This window comes from Jaculus jaculus, chromosome 14 (assembly GCF_020740685.1).
Source record: "Jaculus jaculus isolate mJacJac1 chromosome 14, mJacJac1.mat.Y.cur, whole genome shotgun sequence".
NCBI lineage: Eukaryota > Metazoa > Chordata > Mammalia > Rodentia > Dipodidae > Jaculus > Jaculus jaculus.
The window spans coordinates 54,053,374-54,080,235 of NC_059115.1; the positions used below are offsets into that span (position 1 = coordinate 54,053,374).

Consider the following 26,862-nt stretch of genomic DNA (forward strand, 5'->3'; position numbering starts at 1 on the left):
AGGGGGCGCACGCATCTGGAGTTCGTTTGCAGTGGCTGGAGGCCCTGGCACGCCCATTCTCTCTCTGTCACTTTCAAATAAATAAAATTTTTTTAAAAAAAGAGGTTAATATCCAGAATCTATAAAGAACTACGAAAAATAAACAGCAAAACTGTCCATCATTAAATGAACTACTGAACTGAACAGACAGGTCTCAAAAGAAGAAATGGCCAAAAGTGCTCTGTTTTGTTTTGTCTTATGTTCAACATCCTTAGCCATCTAGGAAATGCAAATTAAAAGTACTTTGAGATTCCATCTTATCCCAGTCAGATAGCTACCCGCAAAAGAATCACAACAAATACTGGCAAGCATGTGGGGAAAGAGGAGCCCCTATTCAGGGCTGGTGGGAACGTAAGCTTGTGCAACTACCATGGAAATCAGCGTGGAGCTTGTGGTTGTTTGCAAGTAAGTGACCCCCTTAGGTTCATGTGTTTGAATACTTAATCCCCAGTCGTGGTGCCCTTCTGGGTTATTGTGGGAACTTTCGGAGGTGGAGCTTCATTGGAAGAAGTGTATCACTTGGGTGGGGGCGGGGGCCTTGATGGTTTGTAGCCCAGTTCTGTGCGCGCTCTTTCTTTTCCTGAACCTCTCTCTCTTCCTTACTTCCTCCCTTTTTTCTTCCCTCCCTCCCTCCGTCCCCACTTCCTCCTGCTGAAACGACTCTGTGACACAGGCTTCCTGTTCCTGCCATGTTTTCCCAGCCATGACAGACTACCCCTGAAACCCTTTTCCTTCAGAAGCTGTTTCTCGTTGGGCATTTTGTCCCAGCAAAAAGAAAGTAACTGATATCACGGTCTCTCAAAAAAAAAAAAACTGAAAATAGAATGAACGTAGGACCCAGCAATACTCTTTTGTGCATATACCCAAAGAACACTAAATTCTACTCTAAGATACTTGCACATCTATGCTAATTGGTGCTCTGTGCGTTAGCAAACAAATGGAATCAGCCAAGATGTCCATCAACAGAGAAAACGATAATGAAAGTGTAGTACACAACGGAATTTTATTCATCCAAAAAGGAAGATGGAATGATGATATTTGCAAGGAAAATCATAGATCTGGAAATTATTATAAGTGAGGTAAACCAACCTCAGAGACAAATACTGCATCTTAGTTTTTACTGTTTAAATACATGTACATGTGGCAGAAAGGGTAGGTAAAGATCATAAAACCAGAAAGTGGCCCATGAGAGAGAGAGAGAAAAAAAGAGGTATTAAGAAAGATGCACAAGGGGGCGCACGCGTCTGGAGTTCGTTTGCAGAGGCTGGAAGCCCTGGCGCGCCCATTCTCTCTCTCTCCCTCTATCTGTCTTTCTCTCTGTGTCTGTCGCTCTCAAATAAATAAATAAATAAAAATTTAAAAAAAAAGAAAGAAAGAGGGAAGGTAATAGAATGCATGTACTATGAAAGTGGAAAGGAGGCTAGTAGAGGAGGAAGGGTTCAAGCAGGGACAGCGTGGGGGGGAAGCACTGAGGAGAGAGATCAACTAACACCTATTTCATATGAAAATGCTGCAGTGAAAACTGTTCATTGGCATGCTAAATCTAAAACCATTAAATAATATTCTTAAAATGAAAGACAGGCCTTTTCATATGAGGAGCAAAGTACTTTTTTCTTGGCTGCAAGGTACTGCCTTTGTGGAAAATACATTTAGAGGACTATGAAATTGTTGACTTGGGGCTGTTCACAGATGAAATCCTAAAATTACCATTTTTAATTCCAGAGACAGCCCCAGTTGATTCCACTTCTCATTTTGTTCTCCACTAATTGTATCAAACTTATCTCATTAAACCAAAAAGGCCACTGGGTAATGCTACCTCAATTTCCAAAGAAATATAATTCGGGCAAGCTTCTTCCTTATGATTGAAATTGGGCAAACTATTATTTCTAGGTGACTGATGAGCTATAGTTATGCAAGAATACTTGCGCTAAATACTGCCTTAAATAAGGCTAAGTAAACACTTGTGTCTCTAAAAACAATACAGAGGCCACCCCGAGACTCCATAGTGAATTCTAGATCAGCCTGGACTAGAGTGAGACCCTACCTCAAAAATAAAAAAAGACAAATTTGTTTCATTTGCATTTCTTACACATCTGAAATTGCAGGCTGAGAGTCATATCTGATGCTTAAAAAATTCTTTTAGGGGCTAGAGACATGGCTTAGCAGTTAAGGCACTTGCCTACAAAGCCAAAGGACTCAGGTTCGATTCCCCAGGCCCACGTTAGCCAGATGCACAAGGTGGCGCATATGTCTGGAGTTTGTTTGCAGTGGCTAAAGGCTCTGACATGCCCATTCTCTCTCCCTCTCTCTCTCTCTCTCTCTCTCTCTCTCTCTGTCTTCTCCACCTCTCTCTCAAATAAATAAAATAAATAAATAAAAATTTTTTAATTCTTTACTTTAAACAGAAGGTAACAAAATGAAAAAGTAACATACTGAAGACACACCCCTTAAAATCAGGACCAAATAAGATGGACATGGTGGCACATGCCTTTAACCCCAGCACTTTGGAGAATTGCTGTACATTCAAGGCCAGCCTGAGACTGGCTGTGACTTGCAGGTCAATCTGGGCTAAAGTGAGACCCTACCACAAAAAAAAAAAAAAAAATCAGGACCAAACCAAGAAAGTGCACTCTTCCAATAAAGTCAAGTAAAATATAAATACAAATAATATAATAAGCACTTTACTAGAAATAAGCATAAAAATTAATTATAGCCCAACTGAGAATCAATTGGAGATCTTTTCAATTTTTGGTCTCAGTGAAATAATTAAGTAAAAGATAAATACATATTTTCAAAGTCATGCCTTGTGGATATCAAGCAAATTCATAATGGTAATCTTTGCACAAGCTAAGCCTGAGGATATGGAAGGCTGTGCCTTGGGTGGAGCTTTTTCTTTAAAAATGTATATTTATTTATTTAAGAGAGAGAGAGCAACAGAAATAGGCAGAGAGAGAGGGAGAGGGAGAGGGAGAATGGATATGTCAGGGCCTTCAACCACTGAAAACAAGCTTCAGATGTATGTGCGCCCTTGTGCATCTGGCTCACAAGGGTACTGGGAAATTGAAGCTGGATCCTTTGACTTTGCAGGAAAGCACCTTAACTTCTAAGCCTTTTCAGCCCACGGGTGGAATTTCTTGAAGGCAGGAACTCACAGCTTCTCCAAAGATTTCCTGATGCGGTAAATATTAACAAACAACTCATGACCTGATCTGACGCAAACTCATGATCTGTCTTATGCTCAGACTCCCCATAGTTTTGACTGCCTGGAACTGAATAACAGCACCAGGTGCAATCAGTTCAGGGAGCACTCAAGTGCATCCCCTCGACCTTCCTTTAAATCATATTTTGTGTGTTGTGTGTTCATTTCGCATTCATCCAAATACCACTGGACGTTGTGTGCAATGCCTAAATAACATCAATGAGTAAAAATAAAATTGGACAAACTAAGTATATTCAAAACCACACAAAAGTAACTGGGAATATAGTTCAGCAGGTGAGGGTCTTGTCTTGCAAGCATGAGGATTTGAGCTTAATCCCCAGTACCCGGAATAAAACAAAGCCAGGCATGGTAGTGCATTCTTGTAATCCCAGCACTAGGAGGTCAAGAAAGGTGGGTCCCTGGGTCTTGCTGGCCAACCATTTTAGCCTAACAGGTGAGTTCCAGGCCAGAGAGAGAACCTGTCTCACAAAGGGTGGACATTGTTCACCCAGGGCGCTTTCCCCTGGCCTCCACAGGCCTGCATACACGTATGCATGTACCCTCACACATCGTGGACACACACACAAAAAAAGCATAAAAGATCTATGAATAAGTCCTGCTAAAATGCATGTGACTGATAGAAAACTATGGAATTTCGCTAATAAATAAAGAAGGGATGAAATAAAGGACAGATATCACACACAAGGATGGGAAGGCCAAATATTACCAAGAGCAATAAAAGTGACAAGCAGGGCTGGAGAAATGGTTCAGCAGTTAAAGACCCTTGTTTGCAAAGCCTACCAGCCCAGTTCCATTCCCCAGTACTCAAGTGAAGTCAGATGCACAAAGTGGCACATGCATTTGGAGTTCTTTTGCAGCAGAAAGAGGCCTTAATTATGCCTACTTTCTTTCTCGTACTCAATGCTGTCTCTCCTTCCTTCCCTTCCTCCCTCGTCCTCTTTCTGCTTGCAAACAAAAACAATATTTTTTAAAAAAAAATAAATAGGGCTGGAGAGACGGCTCAGCAGTTAAAGGCACTTGCTTGCAAAGCCTGATGGCCTGGGTTTGATTCCCCAGTACCCACATAGATCCAAATGCACAAAGTGGCGCATGCATCCGCAGTTTGTTTGCAGTAGCGAAAGGCCCTGGCACGCCCATTCTCTCTGTCACTCTTCTATCTCTCTATGCTTGCAAATAAACAAATCAATCTTCTCTTTTTAAGATTGACAGCATTTATAAGAAGCAACACTTCTAGTTGTCTTCTGGCCTCTGCACACACACACATGAACGTGCACCCCTCCACATGCATGTACCTACACACACAGAAACACATATGCATGCACATACATGCATAAAAAGAAGCTTGATAATTTTAAGAGAAAAATATCTCAATAGGAATATAGACTGAGTAGAAGCATGAGACGTAGGAAAATATTACTCATATTTTCTATTTCTCTTTGCACCACTGTTCAGACAGGACTGGTCAGATTGAAGCACAGTCAGGAAGCCGAAGAGAAACAGGAAGTGGAGCTGGACTACCAAACATCAAGGCCCGCCTCCACTGACCCACTTCCTCCAGCAAGGCCCCTACTCCTACCTCCTAAAGGTTCCACAATCTTCTCCAATAGTTCCACTAGCTGGAGAACCAACTAGGTAAACACACAAGCCACAGGGGACATTTTACATTCCAAACGCAGACATCATAAACAAATGTTAATTTAGGTAAATTATATTTTATTGGGGATTAGGTTATTTCATTAACTCTAAGGTAATATCCCGTTTTTATTTCCTGATATTGTCACTTTTATCTTTTGTCTTGTTCAGTATTTCTAGCACAAAATCAAATTTTGTTTGTCATTCCTTTTTATTACATAATGGTTGTATATGTCAGTAAAATGTCTCTCTGTCTTTATTGTTTCTTTCTTTTCATTGGGTTTAACTTAATTAAGTTAATTTTCTAACTTCCTGAAATAGATTCTTCAATTGTGGATTTTCAGATTTTCTTCACTAATATATGTATTAGGTATTATAAACTTTCCTCTGAGCAAGAAATTCTACATCCCTACATTTAAAGTAGTTATAGTTGGGCTGGAGAGATGGCTCAGTGGTTAAGGTGCTTTCCTGCAATGCTTAGTGACCTTAATGACCTCCAGTACCCATGTAAGCCAAATGTACAAAGTGGTACAGTGCAGCTGGAATCCATTTGCAGTAACTGGAGGCCCTGGCATGCTTATTCTTTGTGTCTATCTCTTTTCTATCCCTCTCTGCTTGCAAATAAATAAGTTAAAAAATTTTAAATAATCATGGCTATTTGCCTATCCATGAAGGGAAAGTCAGTTAACTAGATATATTGATGACCAAAAAGATGAAATGGGAGGGAAAAAAGGGTCGTGCAAAATTTGGTCATTCTTTCTTTTTCCTTTTTTTTTAAAAAATATTGTATTTTTATTTATTTATTTGAGAGGGGGAAAGAATCAGAGAGAGAGAGAGAGAGAGAGAGAGAGAGAGAGAGAGAGAATGGGCACACCAGGGCTTCCAGCCACTGCAAATGAACTCCAGATGCATGCGCCCCCTTGTGCATCTGACTTATGTGAGTCCTGGGGAATTGAACCGAGGTCCTTTGGCTTTGCAGGCAAACACCTTAACTGCTAAGCCATCTCTCCAGCCCTCATTCTTTCTTTTTTCATCTGAGCATCTGAGAGTGAGATAGCTGATGTGAGAAAAGTTGTTTATTTTTTGGCTTACAGTCTTGAGGATAAGCTACAAGATGGCAGGGGAAAGTATGGCATGATCAGAGGCTGGACATCTCCTCTGTCACAGCAGGTGGAACACCACAGCATAAGAGTGAGCCAAATACTAGCAAGGGGAAACTGGTTATAACACCCATAAGCCACCCCCCTACAACAACACCCCTCTTCCAACCAGGCTCCAGTTCCCAAATCTACCAGGTGGAGATCTAGTATTCATAACACAAGAGCTTTGGGAGAACACCTAATTCAAACCACTACAGTTCTAGGTCTTCAGAAAGATGATTCTAACAAAGATACCACACAAAAGTCATAGGCACTTTTCCTATCATGAGTCACATTGTGCACCAGGATATTTTCCCCTGTTTCTTAAGTAAATATGTTAAAGGCAAGTAATAAAGCACTTGTATGTCACCTAAAATAAGTATTCATTCAAATGATATTTGGTGACTACTATACTAAATGAGCAATTTACAGACAGAAGGTATTTTTCTTACAATTACTCATAGATAAATCAGCATAAATATATAAGCAATTGCCTACAAAATCTTATATCACAAATAACCATTAACTTTAACAATATCAATTTACCTTAATGGCCCAAGCAACCCATGAAAATTCATTGTCACAGAAGAATTAAAGTGAGTCAGGAGAACAATGTGTTCTTTTCCTTTTACTTCAATTATCTTCACATAATTCCTAATTTTGTGGCGAGACATTTCAGAATATTGATTGCTTTCTTAAAAATCTACTGATTGCCTCAGAACATGCCAGGTGCTCTATCAGGTATTTAAGGGTTATGTAGGAAAGAAAAGTTCCATTAAACTGGCTATAAATCTTGCAAATTGAATTGTTGACTGTGAAGTACATAATTTTTAATTTGGGGGAATTTGACAGTCTTCATAGCAGTAATATCTTTGTGTCACCATTACCTGCAAATTGAAACATTTCCTCCTGGAGGAAGGAGGGGGTACTCAGAAGACACAAGAAGCTCAAGAAATTTAGGAGGTGCCCGAAGCTCAGAAAGCTCCAAGATTCATAACACCCTCCCCTAAGGCAACAAAAACATTAAACAGTTGCTGGGGTGTGAAAACTTTTTTTTTTTTTTTTTTTTTGGTTTTTCAAGGTAGAGTCTCACTCTAGCCCAGGCTGACCTGGAATTCACTACATAGTCTCAGGATGGCCTCAAACTCATGGTGATCCTCCTACCTCTGCCTCCCAAGTGCTGTGATTAAAAGCGGGCACCACCATGCCTGTGGAAACTTTTTGGTGATGCTGACTACAAGTTGGAAGCTCCAAGGATGCAGCTTTGGTGAATCTTCACATCTGTGGCAGTGGGGTTTTTTTTACTGATGCAGCTGCCTTTGAGTCACCCATGATCCTGTAAGTAATCCAAACAAACTCATTGGTTCACCAAGCTACACTTGGGTATTGTCTTTATCTGTCATTGGTGCCCCCATCTGGGATGAATATATCATTTGTTCGTGTCTCCCTAGGAAAAGCCTCGCAACAGTATCCCAGAGACACTTCATACTTACAGGCGATGCCATTTCATCCAGGTGTCAATAACTGTACTTCCAAAGATCAAAAGATGAGACCCTGCTTTTTCCTGAACCCACTTTTATGGGTTGTGACTTAGTAAGTATACTGCACAACCAAAAACCGTTCATCACATAAAAATACTTAAAATTTCCCCAAAATGTACAACATCCTTCTAGATGTGTTTCCATAAGAAGGTGATCAACTTAAGGATTGATTGTTTCCAAATATACTTAACAAGACCCCCAAAAAACAGAGATTGGAAGGAATATAGGGCAAGGTTAGTTCCTGACACTACTCATGAGTATGAAGTACTGAGGCTTATTATTTATTTTTTATATCTTTTTTCCAAGAGTGGATGCCCCTGGTTGAATGTATGCATTCTTGTTCAGTTTGCCATTGTTTGTGTCAAGAGATTATTGTGGGGCTGGAGAGATGGCTTAGCGGTTAAGCGCTTGCCTGTGAAGCCTAAGGACCCCAGTTCGAGGCTTGGTCCCCCAGGTCCCACGTTAGCCAGATGCACAAGGGGGCGCACACGTCCGGAGTTCGTTTGCAGAGGCTGGAAGCCCTGGCGCGCCCATTCTCTCTCTCCCTCTATCTGTCTTTCTCTCTGTGTCTGTCGCTCTCAAATAAATAAATAAATAAATAATTTTTTAAAAAAGAGAGATTATTGTGATCATGGCTCCAACAGAAGCAGAGAGAAAGAGTATCACATTAACATCTCAGCTCAGTACTAAATGCTTCTGTCTTTGAATAATAGGTGTGATTTCTCCAAGTAATTTTGGGATATATGTGTTTCTAAACATAATATTAGCAAATCAAATATAACACTATGTAAAAACAATACATAGCAGCCATCACAAGTACTTATTTACCAAACAAATTAAAACACAATTTCATAAAAAGACTTGTTTATGGAGCTGGGGGGTGTACAACTATGACCCCAACACTCAGGAAGGTAAGGCAGTAAGATTATACATTAGAAGTAGGCCTGAGCTACATAAAGAGTCCATCTCAAAAAAAATAATAATAATAAAGACTTGTATATGAATGTTAATAACAGCATAAACTGGAAGGCTCTGCCTAACTATAGGTAGGCAGATAAATATGCTCTTATGTATCTATAGAATAGAATACCACTCATAAAGGAAAATGGAGCAAAGTAGAGATACACTTAATAACAGATATCATGCTGGGTAAAGGTAGCCAGTCATAGAAAGAGTCTATAAAATGCTGGAATAATTAAAACTCATTTATGATGATTTATTTTATTTTATTATATTTTGGTTTGGTTTTTCTAGGTAGGGTCTCACTCTTGCCCAGGCTGACTTGGAATTTACTCTATAGTCTTAAGGAGGGCTTGAACTCATGGTGATCCTCCTACGTCTGCCTCCTGAGGGCTGGAATTAAAGGCGTGTGCCACAATACTCAGCAAAACTCATTTATGGTGACTTTTAAAAACCAGACCAGGGATAGAAAGATGACTCAGTGATTAAAAGCACCTGCTTGCAAAACCTAATGATCTGTATTGGACTCCCTAGTACCCACATAAAGCCAGATGTACAAAATGGCATGTCTCAAGTTAGTTTTCAGTGGCAAGAGGCCCTAGAGTATTCATTTTAATTCATTCTCTCTCTCTCTGTCTCTCCTTACAAATAAATTAATAAGCATATTAAAAGAAGACCAGTGTTTTTGTTGGGGTGAAGGTGGGGGACTGAAAAGCAACACAGGTGAACTTTAGAGAGATGGCAGTCTCCTATATTTCAATTTTGACACAGTGACCAGGCTGGCCTGGAACATGCTATGTTGGTGAGGCTGGCCTTGAACTCCTGATCTTCCTGCCCCTATCTCCCAAATCCTGAGATTACAGGCATATGCCACCATGCCTGGCCTCACTCTATTTCAATTGGATAAGCCATAGTGCCAACTAAATTGACCTTTCTACCCATACCTGCATCTAACCTGTTGGGTATTGTTGTAGACAATCATTGAACCAGGCTAACTGGACTTGTTTTTAAGTTCATGACCACTAGCCTCAGGAACTGCTAGTGAATATATTTCCCTATTCAGCCAGCTGTCCCCCCTTGTCAGCAATCATTCATTATCTTCTCTTCTTCCCCTCTTGGCTACTGGACGCTCAAACATATCCTTCCTCAATTTCAGCTGATAACATTGCTATTTATTGCCTCCAGAGGGAGGGGAAGAGCATCAAAGCATGCTCACAACACCAAACTGACCTGACTTCACACTCCTTCTACCACCTGCAAGCACCCGTGGGTCCGCTGGGTGTCCATCCATGCAGTTATCTGCTCACTAGATTCTGACCCCTCTCAACTATCAGGGACATGCTCCTAGCAGTCATTGCTGTCCTTCATCATCATATTTTTTCACCTTTTCTGGACACTTCCAACATTATATAAATGTACTGTTATGTTTTACCTTGTTGCAGGGGAAAAGCAAATCTTCCCTTGACCTGAAATCCCACTCCCATTTCCTTGCTTCCCTTCATAAACAAGCCTCAAAAATAATTTTCTGTAATTGCTCTGTTTCTTTTCTCTCGGCACACTCCTATCAGGACTTTATTTTTTCTGTCATTACACACACACAAAAAAAAAATTGCTCTTGTTGGGCAGGCTGGAGAGATGGCTTAGCAGTTAAGGCTTTTGCCTGCAAAGCCAAAGGATCCCAGTTTGACTTTCCAAGACCCATGTAAGCCAGATGCACAAGGGGGCATATGCATCTGGAGTTGTTTGCAGTGGCTGGAAGCCCTGGTGCACCCATTCCCCCTCTCTTCCTCTCCCTCCCTCCCTCTCTCTCTCTCTCTTTTTCTCTCTCTCCCTCTTTCTCTCAAATAAATAATGTTTTTTAATTGCATTCATCTAGATCACAGTACCCTCCATGTACCAAAAGCCCATGGCTTTTCTCAACTTCGGAGTCACGATGTATAACTTTCTTCCCTTGGCTTCCAGGACTTTTAAGCATTTTCAATGTACTCGTGTGTACGTTGTATGTGTGCGTGTTCATGTGTGTGAGCACAGGCACATGCATGCCACCACGTGGGTATGGAGGGCAGAGAACAACTTCCACGTCAGTCAGTCTACCTCACCTGAGGCAGGATCTCTCCCTGTTCACTGCTCTGTGGGCCAAGCTTAGCTGGGCTGCGAGCTTCTGGGAAATTCTCCTGTGTCTGCTTCCCTCATCTCAGTAGTGTGCTGAGGTTACAGAAGTGCGCATCACAGCTTCTGTCTTTTATGTGAGATTCGGAGCTCTGAACACAGGTACACACACCTGCCCAGGAAGTGCTTTATTCACCCAACCGTATCTCCAGCACCAGCTTCTAGGATTTTTATCTCTTCGTTCTTCTCCTTTAACAGCCACTGTTTCCCAATTTTCTTCGCTTCTTATTCCTCATTGCTCAGCGTCAATGTGTAGACACCAGGATCTTCTCTTCTTTACTAATCCACTGCAATATCTCCAGCCTCATGGCTTTATAGTCCAGCTGTACTGAAGTGGTCCTCATGCTTTTCTCTAGAGTCTATGGACAACTGCATAAGGGGCATCTCCCTGACACACTAATAAGTCAAAAAGATTTATCTTTAAATCCCTTCGCAAACCCACGTGTCTCCCTGCCGTCGCCATATGAAAAAGGGGAAAGTCCATGGCTTCTCAGTCAAAAGCTTTGCAAGTGTCTCAGTTAGAAATTAAGTTCAGGGCTACATGCCACCCAGGTTCAATTCTACAGGTCCCATGTAAGCCAGATGCACACAATAGTGCTCACATCTGGAGTTCGTTTGCTGTGGCTAGAGGCCCTGGCATGCTCATTCTCTCTCTCCTCTTCTCTGTCTCCCCCTTTCTTTGTCTCTAATAAATAAATAAAAATAAATCTTCAAAAAAAGAAAGAAAGAAAGAAATTAAATTAAATTGACATCAGGAAACCTGAATTGTTTTAAAAATTATATTATTTGAGGGAGGGCATTACCATGGGATATTGTTTACAATCATGGAAGTTGTTAATAAAAAATAAATTAAGTGCTGGAGAGATGGCTTAGCGGTTAAGCGCTTGCCTGTGAAGCCTAAGGACCCCGGTTCGAGGCTCGGTTCCCCAGGTCCCACGTTAGCCAGATGCACAAGGGGGCGCACGCATCTGGAGTTCGTTTGCAGAGGCTGGAAGCCCTGGCACGCCCATTCTCTCTCTCTCCCTCTATCTGTCTTTCTCTCTGTGTCTGTCGCTCTCAAATAAATAAATAAATAATAAATAAATAAATTAAAAAAAAATAAACTAATTGTTCAAATTATATTATTTTACTCCAGAAATAAGAGGTCCATAACTGACAGGTCTTAGAATCCTTTCTGGTGCCCCAAGAACGTTAGGATGGATGACTACAGGTCTCTTGGCCTTTGCCTCATGATTACAAAATGGATAACTAGCAAAAAATAATAATAATAACAGAAAGAGACAAGAGGAGAAAGGGCAAAAAACGGTTCAGTTATCATGATCTTCTGTAGGGATCTTTCCCAGAAGCCAGTGCTTACACATTAATGGCCATTCCTATCTTTAAGGGAATGAAGAAATGTAATTTTTTACCTTGCTGCTCCTATGTCAGGGTTCTAACAGAAAGGAAAAGACTGTATACATCCAGAAGAACCTGCCGTATGATTCTTGGAACTCCTTGTCCTTCCTTGTTCCTCACACTCTTTTACATGCAAAACACATCCACAAGATCTTGGTTCACAGCCCAGCGCAAGAGCGCATGATTCAAACTCCAGCTCTCAAACGTTTCCAGAACTCAACCACTATCACCTCCACCACAGCCATGCTGATCCAAGCTAAAATGTCCTCTCGTCTGGATTCCCATTGCATTCGCTTCCTAACTACTCTCCCTACTTCACATTTCCCTCTGAGATGTTTTCTTAGCAAAACAATGAAAGGAATCTAACTATATCACACTATTCCTTGGCCTAAACCTCCTTTGGTTGTTCCATTTCAGTCAAAATAAGTCAAAGTCCTTACAGAGTTTTGTCAGGGTTTTGTCTGTTGTTTGCCTGTTTTGTCATGTTTTATTTGAAATCAGATCTTAGTAAGTTGCTCAGGCTTGTCTAGAACTCCTGAGTTTAAGGGATCCTTCTGCCTCCACCTCACAAGGAGCAGGAGCTCCGGAGACCACAAGTGAGCGTCAAAACACCCTGTCCTTATATTGTTTGACAAGGTCCTCCATAGTGTCTTGTTCTTGCTGCCTCTATGAACTCACCTTCTAGTAAGCTTCCCCTTGCCAATGTCAAGCTGTTTTTCAAAGACTCCAAGATTCTTCCACTTACTAATCCTTCTGCCTGGAATGTTCTTCCCCTCATGGTGCTTGCATAATGCACAGCCTCCCTTACTTCAGGTTCCTGCTCAAGTATCAACATTTCCTCATAGAAAAAGGCAGGTGGTGCACACCTTTAAAGCCAGGACTCAGGAGGCAGAGGTAGGAGGATGACCATCAGTTCAAGGCCACCCTGAGACTACATAATGAATTCCAGGTCAGCCTGAGCTAGAGTGAGACCTTACCTCAAAAAATCCAAAAAATAAAAAATAAAATAAAGGCAGGTTGCGTTCAGCCCTATCCCCTTACTTTGTTTTGCAGCACTTATCATTAATCTCAATCAAAATTTTTTTTTATTTATTTGAGAGAGAAAGAGGCAGGGGGGTTGAAAAGAGAGACAATGGACATGCCAGGGCCTCCAGCCTCTGCAAACAAACTTCAGATGCATGCACCATCTAGAGCATCTGGCTTAACATGGGTACTAGGGAATCGAACCTGGGCCCTTAGGCTTCGCAGGCAGACACCTTAACCACTAAGCCATCTCTCCAGCCCCAAAATATTAAATCATAAGTTGGATTTATCTTCCTCAAATAACATGGGCACTCCATAAGAACATGAACGTAGTTTTTATTCATAGCTGACTCCCCAGCTCAGCTCAGCACCTTGCCAAGCAGTTGTGAGCTTGAGGAAAGTTGGTCCAGTTCAGAGGAGTAAGTCTCAGGTCCTTGGAGGAGCTATGCACCATCACCACAGGGATGAAAGGTTTGTCTTTGCAGGATACATGTTGTATTAGTCAGGGTTCTCTAGAGGAACAGAACTGCTAGAATGAATAATATTAAAGAGGAATTTATTAGAGTAGCTTACTGTAGTCCAATAGCAGTTGCAGGTCTGAGAATCAAGGAACCGGGTAGCTGCTCAGTCCACGTGGCCAGATGCCACCGCAGTCCCGATCCCACACTGAAGGCCTAGGGGGGTCCTGAGGAGCCGCTGGGTTTCAGTCCACACCAGTGTTCAGTTGACACTGTCTGCCCTGGTCTTCAGTTCAAGCTGGAAGGCAGCAAGCAGCTCCAGCAGCCAAGAGGAAGGAAGGAGGGATGGGAGGGAGGAAAGAAAGAAGGAAGGAAGGGGCTCTTTTCACCCAGAGCTTCCTTATATAAAGTCCCCCTCTGGGAGGGGACCCCAGCTCTGGGGGAAGGACTTCCTCCTTCAGTGAATCCTTCCCGGAAGCTGCTCTCACTGCACGTGAGTTCAGGACACACAGAGAGGCAAATGTTGGTGCTCAGCTTGTTTTCCCCTTTCTTCCCTTTTTTTAATATTTTATTTTTATTTATTTACTTGACAGAGAAAGAGGAAGAGAGAGAAAATGGGCACACCAGGGCCTCCAGTCACTGCAAACAAACTCCAGACACATACGCCCCCTTGTGCATCTGGCTAACATGGGTCCTGGGGTATTGAACCTGGGTCCTTTGGGTTTGCAAGCAAATGCCTTAACCATTAAGCCATCCCTGCAGCCCCTTTCTTCCCTTTTTACTGAATCTGGGAACTGTCCGTGGCATGGTGCCACTCACATTTAGCACAGGCCTTCCTTCCCCCTTTAAATCTCCCTGGAAATACCTTCACAGATATTCCCACTGGTGTGTTTCTAAGGTGATTTCAAATATGCTCAATGTGACAATAAAAATTAAACCATCATGAGCCAGGCGTGGTGGCACACGCCTTTAATCCCAGCACTTGGGAAGCAGAGGTAGGAGGATCGCTGAGAGTTTGAGGCCACCCTGAGACTATATAGTGAATTCCAGGTCAGCCTGGGCCAAGGTAAGACCCTACCTCAAAAAAAAAAAAAAAATTAACCATTATACTGGGATACACTGTGAGTCTGAGGCTAGCCTGGGCTATATAATGAGACCTCCGCCATCTAAAAACACCAACTTAACAAACAGACCAAACTTCTGAAATAAGGGGCTGGAGAGATGGCTCAGCAGTTAAGGCACTTGCCTGCAAAGCCTAATGACCCCGGTTCGATTCCCCAGTACTCGCATAAAGCCAGATGGACAAAAGTGGTGAATGCATCTAGAGTCCATTTGCAGTGGCTGGAAGCCCTGGTGTGCCCATACTCTCTGTCTCTTCTCTCTATTTTTCTCTCCTTACAAATAAATGAATAAAGTAAAATATATTTTTAATTCCATCCTGGAAAGGTAAATCTTCCCATAAGTCTTCAATCAATCCAATACAGAGTGAATTCCAGATCAGCCTGTGCTAAAGCGAGACCCTACCTCAAAAAAAAAAAGAAAGAAAGGAAAGGAAAGGAAAAAAACAAGAGCAGGAGAGATTGTTTAGTGGTTAAGGTGCTTGCCTCTGAAGCCTAAGTACCTGGGTTTGATTCCTCGGTATCCATGTAAGCCAGATGCACAAGGTGGCGCATGCATGTGGAGTTTGTTTGCAGTGGCTAAAGGCCCTGGCTGCCCATTCTCTTGCTCTATTTGCTTTTTCTCTTCCTCCTCCTCCTTCTCTTTCTCTTTCTCTCTCCCTCCCTCCCTATGAACCTTCTTCTTTTTCATAAATAAATAAATTAAATTAAAACCAAAGAAATATAATTGTGGCAATTTCTTTTCTGTTTTGTTTTACCAACTTGACAGAGAAAGAGACAGACATGGTGGTAAGGAAACAATTATGTAAATAATAGAGAATAACTGGCTTCATCATATTATCAGGACTTTTCTGATTTCAACTGTTGGAAACCAAATCAAATAAAGACAGCTGGACCAGAGGGCCAGCAAATGGTATGAGGCCTCTCAGACCCTGTACTCCTCTGCCCCCTTCATCCTTGCCCATTCTCTTTTTGTATGTGACCTTGTTTCTCTCACCATGGACAACTTCCTCTGAGTGGCTCAAAAACAGTTTGCATTATCATTACAGTTTGCAATCCCAACGGCAAGAGGCTCTCACTCCCAGAGTTCATAAATCAAGTCTGCGAGGACCAAGGTGCCCTACTTGGACAGTACACCCGCATGCACAGGGGACATACAGGAGAGCATTCTCATCAGCCAAGGTTAGGCCGCTTGCTTTCCTTGGGACAGTGGAGAAAGGGTCAGAATGGAGCAGCGTGATGCAAGCCTGCAGCTAAGGACTGACTCCCTGCAGTGCATTCTGAACCAAGCAAAAAGATAGGGTAGCAGTCAGGAAAACAGCAATCTGGGTTGGGGAGATTGCTTTGTGTCAGAGGTATTTGCTTGCAAAGCCTGTTGGCCTGGGTTTGATTCCCCAGTACCTACATAAAGCCAGATACACAAAGTAGCACATGCATCTGGAGTTCACTTACAGGGGCAAGAGGCTGTGGCAAGCCCATACTCTCTTCCTCTCTTTCTCTCTTTCTCTCCATCGCTCAGCTCACAAAAAAAAAAAAAAATTAAAGAAAAGAAAAATCTCTATTCTGCTCTTTAAAAAAATCTAGGGCTGGAGAGATGGCTTAGCAGTTAAGCGCTTGCCTGTGAAGCCTAAGGACCCTGGTTCGAGGCTCAATTCCCCAAGACCCACGTTAGCCAGATGCACAAGAGAGCACACACATCTGGAATTCGTCTGCAGTGGCTGGAAGCCCTGGCACACCCATTCTCTCTCTCTCTCTTTCTGCCTCGTTCTCTGTCGCTCTCAAATAAATAAATAAAAATAAACCAAAAAACTTTTAAAAATTAAATAAATAAGTGAAAAATAAACAAAGGTGATACTTTGTTAAATTATGTTTTGGCATTAGATGGGAAACTTTCCCCCTGGGATACACAAGCACACATCTATACTGCAGATAGAGCACATATACCAGACTAAAATACAATTACACCAAAACCAGTTTAGTGAACCAATGAGATTTTTGTGGTTACTTACCATGGTTTGATTCAGGTGTCCCCCATAAACTTAGGTGTTCTGAATGCTAGGTCCCCAGATGGTGGCAATTTGGAAAGTGAGCCTCCTGGAGGCAGTGTCTCGTTGGGCGCAGGCTTATGGGTGTTATAGCCAGCTTCCCCTTGCCAGTGTTTGGCACACTCTCCTGCTGCTGTTGTCCATCTGATATCGGCCAGGAGGTGATGTCCACCCTCTGCTCATGCCCTCACTTTCCCCTACCATCAAGGAGCTTCCCCTTGAGTCTATATGCCAAAATAAACCCTTTCCTCCCACAAGCTGCTCATGATCGGGTGTTTTCTGCCAACAATGCGAAGCTGATTGTAACACAGAGCAAAGAGTTGCTGACCGCAGCAATGGAGACCCCAATCCAGCCGTGCCACCAAGCAACCTTATCTCTTCCTGCATAACGACCTCTCCATCACTTAGGTGGAGCTCCCTATGTGTGGATCACCCCCATGAATGCTCTTCCCTTGGCCTCGGGGTAAGGGGTTACACACAAAGCATGAAGACCCCAAAGCACTTCCACAATTGAGAAGTCTTACACTGTCCCAGATAATGATCTTCCCATAGCCACTTCAACTTAAAGACTGCTCCAACACTGAGAAGCCTACCCAAGCATAGGCGAGGGCTCACAAAAGATGCAGCTCAGCTAGTCTGAGAGTGTCGGGCACAGAATATGATTTATAAGCAACACATTCAGACAGTCTCATCCCCAAGCAGTTATTGACCCTTTTTATATAGCCTTAGCTTGGGGATTTGCAACCATTTTCCAGACTTGTTGACTTCCTAAATCTCCCAAGTTTCTTTATTTCTGTTCCCTCAGGAGGGAGTATTTCCATTTCTAATTGATATTGGCAGAATCTGCCTTTGGGCTGGAGAGATGGCTTAGCAATTAAGACAGTTGCCTACAAAGTCAAAGGACCCAGATTTGATTCCCCAGGACCCATGTTAGCCCAACGCACAAGGTGGTGCATGTGTCTGGAGTTTGTATGCAGTGGCTTAAGGCCCTGGCATGCCCATTCTCTCTGTCTCTCTCTCTCTTTCTCTCTCTCTCTCTCTCTCTCTCTCTCTCTCTCTCTCTCTCTCTCTCTCTCTCTCTCTCTCTCTTGTTCTGTGAAAGAGGACCAAGTTCTTCTGCCATTATGGAACTTCCCCAAGATCTGTAAGTTTCAAATAAATCCCTTCTTCCCACACCCACCCACCCCAATGACAATTTGACAAGTCACTGCTAAGTCCATGTCCCCTCCCTGTCTCTTACTCACATATGAGTATATGACCCAAGAAGAACACATCACGGCCTTCTCTTGAGATTTGCTGTAGGAACTCCAGCCATAAGTCTCTCGTACACTGGAATTGCCAGACTCTCGGCCACTTTGAGGAAGCTACCTGTAGTAGAGAAAACCCAGGCAACAGAAAACGGGACATATCCACATACTCCTGGTTCAATCTTTCAGTGGCAAACAACAAAATCTACCCTGGCTGGCTTACCTAAAAAAGGAATCAACAGCTAGCTGGTAGCTCACAAACTGGGAGAAGGCTGAAGAAGCAAACAGCGCTGCTGAGAGCGAGCGACAACGCTCTGCGGGAGCCGAGACAGCTCAACGCTCCTGCTGCCCCACTACGTGTCTGCACTACAACTTGCCCCTGCTGCCCCACTACGTGTCTGCACCACAACTTGCCCAAATGTTACAGTGATGCCCAGCGCTTCTGGCAGGCAGCATGCCAGGTGATGGATTCTCCACTCCCCTTTGTGACTCAGAGCCTTGCTTAAGTGCATCACATGCCAGAGCCCGGGATTTGCAGGCATGCCCCTGCTGCAGGGAAAGCTAGGAAAGTGTGGTTTAAATTTTCCCAGCCCTGGAAGGCTAATTGAAAGGATGCTGAGCATTTAGAAATGCTCATACACACACAAAAAAAATTTACCACCACAGGATTGGAGAGATGGCTTAGTGGTTAAGGTGCTTGCCTGCAAAGTGTAAGGACACGTGTATGGCTCTCCAGATCCCACTTAAGCCAGATGCACAAGGTCACACAAGCACACAAGGTCACACATGCGCAGTAGGTAGCGCATGTGTCTGGAGTTCAATTGTAGTGGCTGGAGGTCAGGGCGTGCCAATTCTCTCTCTCTCATAAGAAAAAATAATAATAACAAAAAAAAGAGGGGAGCTGGAGCAATGGCTTAGCAGTTAAGGCATTTGACTGCTAAGCCAAAGGACCCAGGTTTGATTCCTGAGGGCCACATAAGCCAGATGCACAAGGGGCACATGCATCTGGAGTGCATTTGCAGTGGCTAGAGGCCCTGGTGTGCCCATTCTTTCCCTCTCTGTCTTTCTCTGGTCTCTCTTTGTCTCTCTCTCTCTTTCTCTCTCAAATAAGTAATAAATAAAATATGTTTAAATTTTCTAATATTTTAAAAAAGCATTTGACACAAATCATTGACTTACACCAAAATTTGACCATTTTATAATTCCAAAAATATAGTATTTTTAATATCAGATTTATCTCTTCATTTTAATAGGCAAAATAATCCAGTCTCTCTCCCTCTCTCTCTCTCTCTCTCTCTCTCTCTCTCTCTCTCTCTCTCCCTCTCTCCCTCTCTCCCTCCCTCTCTCTCTCTCTCTCTCTCTCTCTCTCTCTCTCTCTCTCTGTGTGTGTGTGTGTGTGTGTGTGTGTGTGTAGGCCAGAAGTCAACACTGGGTATCATCATCCTTTATTGTTCTCCACCTTATATATTTTTTTGAGACAAGGTCTCTCTCTGAACCCAGAGCTCACCAACTTAGATAGACTGGTTGACCAGCAAGCTCCAGGGTAGCCTCCTATCTCTGCCTCCGCAGTGCTGAGATTCTAAACCAGACGTGGCATTTTATACGGCGGGGGTAGGGGTCTGAACCCAGGTCCTTGGGCTTGCATGGTGAGCATTTTAGCTAATGAGCCATCTACGCATCTCCTAGTCTGATCATCTCAATTTCAAAGAACACTTGTGTCAGGCTAGAGAGATTGCTTAGTGGTTAAGGCTCTTGCCTGCGAAGCCGAAGGACCTCCATTTGATTCCCCAATACCCATGTAAGCCAGATGCACAAGGTGGTACATGTACCTGCAGTTCATTTGCAGCGGCTGGAGGCTCCGATGCACCCATTCTCTCTTTCTCTTTCTCTCTCTCTCTCTCTCTCTCTCTCTCTGCCTTTTTCCCTCTCTCAAATAAATAAATAAAAATAAAATATTTAGGCCAGGCGTGGTGGCACACGCCTTTAATCCCAGCACTTGGGAGGCAGAGGTAGGAGGATCACCATGAGTTCGAGGCCACCCTGAGACTCCATAGAGAATTCCAGGTCAGCGTGAGCTAAAGTGAGACCCTACCTCGAAAAACCAAAAACTAAATAAATAAAATATTTAAAGAACATTTGTGTCCTTTAAAGCTAATCTCACATATACAAAGTAGTTTAATAACTTCCCTATGGTCACTTCCATGTAAATGCCAAGATTTACTCTTATTTTCTGGGAATGTGTTTTATTTCAGTGTCCCTCTTGACAGTACAAATAGAAAACTTCCCTTTTTCGCTATACCCTGTCAGTAGTCATATAAATCATACAAATCTTTGCATCTCTGACTTACATCCAGAAAACCATATTCATTTACTCCTTTATGTTCAACTATTTTCAAATATTTTCTTGGCAGAATCCCTGCACTGCGTTTCCTCATACATCTGCTTGGTGTCCTCACAGGCATGGGTGACACTGCCACCTGGTGTGACTGAGGCAAACTTCCTCTTACTCTAAAGCCACCAAGGCAGGGACAACACACTGACCCACCCTGTTGCTGAGTCACTGGAAAGAAATTCACAGGCCTCCATAAAATGAGAGAGGTTTGGATCAGCCACTAATACAGTCATTTTTAAAAGGATCGAGCATTTTTAATTCAGCAGATGTCTAGGGTCTAGGGTGGATTCCAGTAAGGAAAGAATATGAACTGAGCTAAGCTCACAAAGTGCACAACGGGGGAAAGAATCTCCAGAAACAATGACAAGACAAAAATAGGTAAAGTCATTCACAAAGTGGTGCATGCATCTGGAATTTGCAGAGGCAGGAGGCCCTGGCATGTCTATTCTCTCTCAACCTCTCTCTGTCTGTCTCTCAAATAAATCAAGAAAAATAAATAAAAAGATCCTGTCTCAAAGAAAGTGGAGCATAGATATCTCCAAGTTGTTCTCTAACTTCAACAAATGCTCCATAGCACACACATCCCCCCACACACACACATAAATAAATAAATAAATAAATAAATATACAAATAATGTAATTGATAGTGCTTGGTATCAATACTGCCATTGTTTTCTTCATATCCTTTGCCTCAAAAAAATGAAAGATATGAATCTAACATAGATTTCCCATGATTTTGTTGACAGGATTATGTATAGAAAAAAATAATTCATTTACCTATACATATTATCATAAAGTTAATATATAATTCCCTAGTCATAAGTGAGATAATACTACTGACTTTTATACCTGTCTAAAAATACTAATACAGGCTGGAAAAATGGTTAAGAGGTTAAGGTATTTGCCTGTGAAGCCTTAGGACCCAGGTTCAATTCCCCAGTACCCACATAAACTAGATGCATAAGGTGGCACATGTGCCTGGAGTTCATCTGCAGTGGCTAGAGGCTCTTGTGTGCCCATTTCTCGATCTCTCTCTCTCTCTCTCTATCTATCTATCTTTCTCTTTCTTTCTCTCTCTCAAAATAAATAAATATTTTTTAAATTTGTATTTATTTATTTGAAGAGTGAGAAAGAGGCAGAGAGACAGAGAGAGAATGGGCACACTAGGGCCTCCAGCCACTGCAAAAAAAAACCCAACACGTGTGCCTCCTTGCTGATGTGGGTTCTGGGAAATCGAACCTGGGTTCTTTGGCTTTGGAGGCAAATGCCTTAACCACTAAGCCATCTCTCCAGCCCAAAATAAATAAATATTTTTAAATGCACATGTGACTGCTAGTTCTTGAGATTCAGTAAGTCAATTTTATCTTCTATTTATTTCATGATAAAAATTAATACATTCATTCTGTATATTTTCTGTCTACAACTTAACTTCAGTTTCAATTAGATAAATTACAATCTAGACAGGACTATCATGTCATCTTAAAAATCTTAAACCTAAGCCAGGCATGGTGACGCACACCTTTAATCCCAGCATTTGGGAGGCAGAGGTAGGAGGATCGCTGTGAGTTCAAAGCCACCCTAAGACTACATAGTGAATTCCAGGTCAGCCTGAGCTAGAGTGAGACCCTTCCTCAAAAAAAAAAAAAAAATCTTAAGCCTAAATTATGATTCTAACAAAGAACATGTTCTTGACATATCTTTCTTATAATTCTAAGGTATTTGCATAATTTTATAAATGTTCAATGTCATAGAAAAAAAACATCAACTTTTGAATTTCATTAGAACAATATTTGAATACACTGCTGTAGTCAGAATATTTGTAGCTCCTCAAAATTTATGTGCTTCAAAGACAGACATGTAGATCAATGGAACAGAATAGAGGACCCAGATGTTAATCTAGGCAGCTATAGCCATCTTATTTGTGACAAAAATGCCAAAAAATATTCATTGGGGGAAAGATAGTCTCTTCAACAAGTGGTGCTAGGAAAACCAGATATCGATGTGTAGAAGGATGAAAATAGATCCTTGTCTTTCTCCACGCACAAGAATCAAGTCCAAGGGGATCAGGTACCTTAATATCAGACCTGACAGTCTAAAACTACTAGAGGAAAAGTTAGAGGAAACCCTTCAACATTTGACATAGGCAATGACTTTCTGAATATAACCCAATTGCTCAGGAAATAAAATAACTAATCAACCACTGGGATCTCATGAAATTATAAAGCTTTTGTACAGCAAAGGACACTGTGAATAGAGCAAAGAGACAACCAACAGAATGGGAGAAAATTTTTGCCAGCTACACATCTGACAGAGGATTAATATCCAGAATGTACAAAGAACTCAAAAAATAGAACAATAAGAAATCAAACAACCTAATTAAAAAATGGGCTATGGACCTACATAAAGAGTTCTCTTCAGAAGAAACACAGATGGCATATAAACATCTTAAAAAGTGTTTTATGTCCTTAGCAATCAATGCAAATTAAAACTACTTTGAGATTCCATCTCACTCCTGTCAGAATGGCTACCATCAAGAAAACAAATGACAATTAATGCTGGCAAGGATGGGTAAAAAGGGGAACCCTTCCACACTGTTGGTGGGAATGTAATCTGGCACAGTCAAAGTGAAAATCAGTGTGGAGGTTCTTGAGACAGCAAGGAATAGATTTACCATATGATCCAGCTATAGCACTCCTAGGCATATATCCTAATGACTCTTCTCACTACCTTAGAGATACTTGCTCAACCATGCTTATTGCAGCTCTATTCACAATAGCTATGAAATGGCACCAGCCTAGATGTCCCTCAGCAGATGAATGGACAATAAAGATATGGTACATTTACACAGTGAAGTTCTATTCAGCAGTAAAGAAAAATGAAAATTTGAAATTTGCAAGGAAATGGATGAATCTGGAAAGGATTATACTAAGTGAGGTAACCAAGGCCCAGAAAGTCAAACATCATATGTTCTCTCTCATATGTGGGTCCTAGGGGGAGGGGAGGGAAATATCATGGTTTATTGTCTGTAAATATAGAAGTTGTGTGTGTGTGTGTGTGTGTGTATGTGTGTATATATATATAAAATTATGTGCTTATGGCTGGAGAGATGGCTTAGCAGTTAAGACACTTGCCTGCAAAGCCAAAGGACCCAGGTTCAGTTCCCCAGTGCCCACATAAAGCCAGATGCACAAGGTGACACATGCATCTGGAGTTCATTTGCAGTGGCTAGAGATCCTGGTGCACCTATTCTCTCTCTCACTCACTCTTTTTATCTCTATTCTATCTCTCTATCTCTCTCGAATAAATAAATAATTTTTAAATTTATGTGTTCAAATCCTATCCTCCAAAGTGATAGCTTTAGAAGGTAGGCATTTGGGTTGTGATAAGTTCTTAAGGGTGTAGGCCTCATAAATGGGACTAGTGTCTTCTTACAGGAGGACTGAGGGAATTTGGTTACCCTTTCACCATGTGCCAACATAGCTCAAAGGCCCTCATCTATGAACCAGAAAGCACTTACTAGACACAATACCCACCAGAGTCTTGATTTTCCTTGCCTCTACAACTGGAAGACATAAGATGCTGGTCTTAATAAGCCACACAGGTTATGGCATTTTGTTAAAGCAGCCTGAATGGACCAAGACACGTGTCCATTCGTCTTGGGAAAAGAATGATACATTCAAGTGACTAATTACTAATACAAACTGCTTTTCCTTTTTATTTTTATTTATTTATTTATTTTCAAGCAGAGAGAGACAGACACAGAGAGGGAGACAGACAGAATAAATGCACCAGGGCTTCCAGCCAGTGCAAAGGAACTCCAGATGCATGTGCCACTTTGTGCATCTGGCTTTACGTGGGTACTAGGGAATCCAACCTGGGTCATTAGGCTTTGTAAATAAGCACCTTAACCACTGAGCCATCTCTCCAGCCCCACAAAATGCTTTTCCTTTTTTTTTTAAATTTAATTTATTAGTTTTCTTTTCAGCAAATACAGGCAGTTTGGTACCATTGTTTAGGTACCCCCTCCCAATGGACCCTCCTTGTTGATGTAAATGGGTCGTGCATTGTGGAGTTAGCCCCCAGTTATTGGTATGATAAATGTCTCTGCAAATCATGACCCAACATGTGACTCTGACATTCTTTCCGCCCCCTCTTCCGCAAAATTTCCCTGAGCCATGTTGGGTTCATTTTTGGTCGGCTTCAGTGCTGAGGTGTTGGGGGCCTCTGAGGCTCTGGCTCTCTGATTTGGTAAGAGTTGATTTCAAAATGCTTTTCAAATATAAATTCTATCAATCCATAAATTTTTTTCCAAACTTCTTTGAGGTATCACCTCAAAGGTATCTTATATATCTCAGTGAATAAAAAATGGCACTTGAGGAGTGCAAAATCTCCTCTTTTTATGTTGTTTGTCTTCTGGTATATTTTGAGATTATTAATAACCTTTAATTGACTGGATTTGTGTGTTCACTTATTAATAATAAAATTATTAAGGAGCCGGGCGTGGTGGCGCACGCCTTTAATCCCAGCACTCGGGAGGCAGAGGTAGGCGGATTGCCGTGAGTTCAAGGCCACCCTGAGACTCCATAGTGAAGTCCAGGTCAGCCTGGGCTAGAGTGAGACCCTACCTCGGGAAAAAAAAAAAATTATTAAGGGACAAACAACAATGTATTAAATAATCTTTATACTTAGACATAAAAACACACTGTTGTGCTGGAGTATGGAACGAGTCAAAATTGCATCAAGGAGGTGGGCAGCAGGCAGCGCAGGCGGCGGGTGAGAGGGGGGTGGCTCGGCGGGCAGCGCCGGGTGCTGGGCGAGGGCGCGGCCCGGCGGTCCCGAGCCCATCGGCGGCAACCTGTGCCCAGTGGCCGGGAGCGTGCCACCCTGGGACCCCGGGCCCCGTGCCCTCCTTCCCTGCAGCCCCAGGCCTCCCACCTCGCCTCGCCTCGGCGCAGCGGTGAGTGAGGAGGTGAAGGTGACGGGCCAGAACCAGGAGCAATTTCTGCTCCGGGCCAAGTCGGCCAAGGGGGCAGCGCTGGCCATGCTCACCCACCAGGTGCTGGAGGCACCCCCACCCCCACCCCAGGCGTCTACGTGTTCGGGGAACTGCTGGGTATGCCCAATGTTAGAGAGCTGACAGAGAGCGACTTTGCATCCTTTGCATCCATGTTCCGGCTGCTCACGGTGTTTGCTTATGGGACCTACGCGGACTACCCAGCTGAAGCCGGGAATCTTGCCCCGCTCACCGAGGCGCAGAGGAACAAGCTCCGACACCTCTCAGTTGTCACTCTGGCTGCCAAGGTGAAGTGCATTCCATACGCAGCGTTGCTGGAGGCCCTGGCCCTGCGTAACGTGCGGCAACTGGGAGATCTGGTCATCTGGTCATCGGTGGAGGCCGAGTATGCAGACGTGCTCCAGGCTCCCTGGACCAGCGTCATCAGCGGCTGGAGGCTGACTACAGCACTGGGCGGGACATCCAGCGCCAAGATCTTAGTGCCTTTCCCGATCCCTGCAGGAGCGGTGTGTGGGCAGTGAGGTGATGCTGTCTGTCGGGCATTGAGGAGCAAGTGAGCCCCGCGCCAACCAGCGCAAGGAGCAAACAGCTGGGCCTGAAGCAGCAGATCGAGAGTGAGGGTGCTAACCTTAAGAAAACCATTAAAGTTACCACGGCGGCGGCGGCTGCAGCCACCTCGCAGGAGCCTGAGCAACACCTGCCTGAGCTGAGAGAACCAGCCCCTGGCACCAAGCAGCGCCAGCCCAGCAAGGAAGCTTCGCAGGGCAAAGGGCTCCGAGGGAGCGCCAAGAGCTGGTCCAAGCCGTACTGAAAGGGCTCGTTTCTCCTTGGAGATGTGGGGCCCCAGCCGCCTGCCCGGCTGCCCCTAAAGTCCTCAGAGAGCCATCCTGTGCCCCTGGTCAACTGATAATCCTAGCTCAGGGCGTTTGACCTCCTCCACCCCAAGCCTAGATCACACCTTCTGTACGAAGGAGGCCAGTTCAGGTCACGTTCTGTTGGTACTTTTTGTCGGTGGGGCTTTTTCCTAAGTGTTCAATGGCTACCCAGCCCCCCCCCCCCACACACACACACACCCGCTTGCTTCTTACTTCACTGCTCAGCTCTGCTCCTGCCTGTTACTTCTGTCTGGAAAGTTCTGCTGGGGGTTGATCTGTCTCCAGCACAACTCGCAGGGATCCCTTCCCACCCGCCACCCTGACCCCTGCATGCCTGGTACCCCATTCCCCCTCCCATCCACACCTCCTAGGCGGCATCTGAAGAGCCGTGGTGGGGGATCCTCACTTCATTCCCAGCCAGAGAGTTCTGGAGCATCTGCCATTCTGGGAACTAACTGCTGGACGCTTTCATGCCAGAATCCCATCCCACTACAGCTGTCTCGTCTCCTCGCCTGTCTCTTCTATCAAGTCCGGGGAATGAGTGCTGCTGTCTCAGTGACTGTACAGCCTAAGGACAGCTGCTTCTTTAGAAATG

General features: G+C 43.2%; 1 pseudogene; it reads left to right on the forward strand.

Annotated features, from left to right (window-relative positions):
* Positions 1-409: 409 nt before the first annotated feature.
* Positions 410-26,862, forward strand: LOC101593365 (annotated as a pseudogene).